The 3,813-nt window shown below is 27.5% G+C and overlaps 1 pseudogene across 1 annotated transcript; it reads left to right on the plus strand.

Moving 5' to 3' along the window:
• The first annotated feature begins 1,075 nt into the window (after nucleotides 1–1,075).
• LOC111296592 (cyclin-dependent kinase F-4-like) lies at nucleotides 1,076–3,340 on the plus strand (annotated as a pseudogene). Its single transcript, XR_016326234.1, has 9 exons — nucleotides 1,076–1,615; nucleotides 1,699–1,777; nucleotides 1,883–1,951; nucleotides 2,028–2,092; nucleotides 2,218–2,324; nucleotides 2,419–2,522; nucleotides 2,624–2,676; nucleotides 2,764–2,830; nucleotides 3,041–3,340. The product of XR_016326234.1 is annotated as a cyclin-dependent kinase F-4-like (transcript).
• Nucleotides 3,341–3,813: the final 473 nt, after the last annotated feature.

A 3,813-nucleotide genomic window follows, 5' to 3' on the forward strand; every position in this document is an offset into this window, starting at 1 on the left:
ATTTAGATATTGCATTACTATATATCTATTTGCATCATATACATTCAATTATACAAGTAAATAAAAATATACCAATGTGTAATGACATTATATAATTTCAAGAAAATTGTAAATAAATAATATATATTTCTTAATTTTTAGATAAGTTGATATTTCCAAAATTAATAATTTCTATCAAAACATTTCGATAAAAACATTTTGAGTTTGAATTATTTTAGATTTTAATTATTTAATATCAAATGTATTTGGTTTATTTGCTTTACTTAATTTTAAAAATTAAATATTAATTATAAATTTTTAGAAATTTTTATAAAAACCAAATAAGATTTCTAGAAATTTTTAGGAAAATGAAACAAGGTTGTTTTGAGGTATAAAAAATACTATTTACTTTTAGTATTTTTAGTAAATATTGATACTATTTATAATATTATTTAGTTTAATAATATTTTTCAATAAATAAATTTTTAAAAAAATTTTCACTCGTAACGTAGATAGTATCAATGTCATGTTTAATAATAATAATATAATTATAATAATGAGACAAAATCAACTGATATTATCAAATTTTTTAGTTTTATATTTTTTAAATTATTAATTTTAATAAATTTAAAAATACAAAAGACACAAATAAAGTAAATGATATAATATGATCTTTTAAATTTATTAAATTAAAAATAAAAAAATATATAATTTTTTTAATATGACTTGAACTTTCCCATAATAATAATATCCGGACTGGTTACAACGGGGACAGCTCAGTAATCTAAATCAATTAAATAGTAGATCGGAGGATAACTTTTGTCTTTCTACTTTTCTAGAAGCTTCTTATCCGTGTCATTTCCATTGGTTACAATGGGCACAGGTCAGCAATGTAAATCAATTAGATTGGAGGGTAATTTTTGTCTTTCTTCTGCTCTATAAGCTTATCCCTGTCACTTCCATTGCTTTCCATGCCCTTTTCTATTTACTTCTTCAAATCCCTCTTACTACCAAGTAAAGCCAAAGAGTCGAGTGCCACAATCTTAATATCTGTAATAATATTTTCTGTTTATTTAGGTCCCTTCGATAGGTAGGAGGGCTGCTGCACTAACTGTTATTGAAACGAATTTGACCTCTGAACAAAATGGGGACGTTTTAGCTGTCACGGGCTCCCTTAACATCTGCACAGAGGCTTTCTGCCTCCCTTAACATCAGTGAAGGAAGAGTTCATTGATCTGCAAATGTTAAGGGAGGCTTTCTGTTGGTGTTTGATGTTTTTGTCTCTGTGTATGCATGATGTTCGATTAATTGTGCATGCATGATGTTTTTGTGTTTGGATTTTTATTTGGTACATGGTGTTTTTTTTTAAGTTTCATAGCTGGGGTCTTAATTATCGCGTTGGATTGGTAAACACCCTGAATTTGATGAGTTTCTTGTGCCTTTTTGTTTAAATTTTAATATGATTCACCAACTTTCGTTTTTTTTTCTTTATCTGGTTGATAATTTAGATTTGTTTGGATTTAAAGTTTGAGCCTTTTTTACGTTTTTGGGTGTTAACTAGGGAACATCAAGTTAGATTCTTATACATATCTTGAATAAAGAAAGGGCTACTTTTGTTCTGCAAGAAAATGGAGAGGTAAGTTGTTTACACTGGAATATACTGTACTATTTATTTTGTGCATGGCAATTTATGCTTATCAATGTTTTGGATGATATTAGTTACAAGTTAATTAGGGAAGTTGGTGATGGAACTTTTGGTGTTGTGTGGCGAGCTATTAATAACCTGTCTGGTGAAGTTGTGAGTATACCTGGGATTTTGTCTATTTGAAATTGTAAGAACATGTTTCTTTTAATATGTTGATATTGATATATCATTTTCAAAAAAATATTTTTTGTTTTGAAGGTTGCAATTAAGAAAATGAAGAAGAAATATTACACTTGGGAAGAGTGTGTGAATCTGAGAAAAGTTAAGGTAATATGAGTTGCTTTATTCTGTTTTGTCTCATAGTTGTCTGTTTCTTTTCATGATACTCTGTTTTGTTTGATAGTCTCTACAAAGCTTAAGGAGGTCTTTAGGGGAAATGACATTCTATACTTTATGTTTAAATACATGGTAAGTGAACAGCTTGTAGTTGTGTTCGACTTATAACTTGCTCTTTAATCATTGGGGTTTAATTATTTTGCTGAAAACGTGAAACTGTTCTGCGAATACAACCTTTACCAACTTATGAAAGACAGGGAAAAGCTTTTTTCAGAAGTTGAAATCAGAAATTGGTGTTTCCGAGTATTACAAGATCTTGCATACTTGCACCAGCGTGGATATTTTCATCGTGACCTAAAGCTAGGTATTGTGTTTAATATTTGTCTATAAATTTTATGTATATTTTTGTTACATCAACTCAAAGAAAATGTCCATAACTAACTGCCTTTTTCTTCCAGAGAATTTGTTGGTTACTAAAGATATAATCAAAATTGCTTAATTTTGGTCTTGCACGTGAAATAAATTCACATCCCCCATACATGGAGTATGTCTCAACACGCTGGTAGGTTTGATACATTGAGAATTTAATAGCTTTTCCACATTTTCTGTTATTTTTTTATATTTATTACAATTTTTCTGAGCTTTGAGTTCCTTGTATTTTAGGTATCGTGGCCCTGAAGTTCTTCTTCAATCATACCTATATACTTCAAAAGTTGGTCAGTTTTGAGTTCAATCAATTTTAATTCACTTAGGATAGAATTGGTGATAGCCCTTTTAATTATGCTCTTTCTCCTTGATTACAGATATGTGGGCGATGGATGCAATCATGGCTGAGTTGTTCACTTTACGTCCTATTTTTCCTGGCACAAGGTATGTTATTTTCTTTTATAAATTGTGTTGTGAACTTTTCCTCAAGATTCTGCATTTTAGATAGGCATTAGGTAATATTTCATTATCTTTATTAGTATGTTTGGCAATAATGGGTAGTTGCCTGGTTATTCACAGGATTCATGCTAACTCTTCATTGTTATTAAGCATGCACTGAAGCAAATGAAATCTACAAAATTTGCTGTGTAATAGGTACTCCGATTAAGGATTCGTGGCCTGACGGGCTTAATCTTGCAAGGGCTATAAACTACCAATTCCCACAGGTCTCTCTCTCAATTGTGATCTTGTGTGATCATCAACTTCATAGCATGACTTCCATGTTATTTTTAGCGATGTGCAGTTGCTTTGGATTATTTTATGGGTGTATAGAATTTTACATTTTTTCAATTTTGCTGACAATAGCAGAAATTTAAATTGTGGTCGTGGACATGTGTTTTGTTGTGTTGTATTTATCTCTGTTACGGATAAAACAGATATTATCGCGGTTATTAAGTTATTGTGGTCATAATTTTTTTTAAAATTTGCAAAATTTGTTATAAAATATAGTAATTATAATTATAATCATAAAATTTTTTTTTTCATGATTTTTAAAGTAATTAATGACACCTTATCTTATTTTATTTATATAAAAAAATTATTTACAACTTTTTAATATTATAATAAAATATTCACATTTAGAAAATTAACAACATATAAATATTAAAACAATAAAATCATTAATAAAATCCAAATAAAAATAAAAATAAAAAATTAAATTAATATAATAATAATTTAATATTTTATTTTTTATTTAAATTATAATATAATTAGTTTATTATCTATGTAATGCACGGATTATTTTGCTTTATTAATTTATTTTTAATTGTTAGTCAATCAATTATTTTTCAATTGTAATTGAAATCTTTTTTTTTTTATTTTTAAGGAGATTTAGATTATGATGTAGTAAGTTAAAAATTATTTATCAT

This window comes from Durio zibethinus, chromosome 12 (genome assembly GCF_047325235.1).
Source record: "Durio zibethinus cultivar Kanyao isolate XHJ-2024 chromosome 12, ASM4732523v1, whole genome shotgun sequence".
Lineage (NCBI taxonomy): Eukaryota > Viridiplantae > Streptophyta > Magnoliopsida > Malvales > Malvaceae > Durio > Durio zibethinus.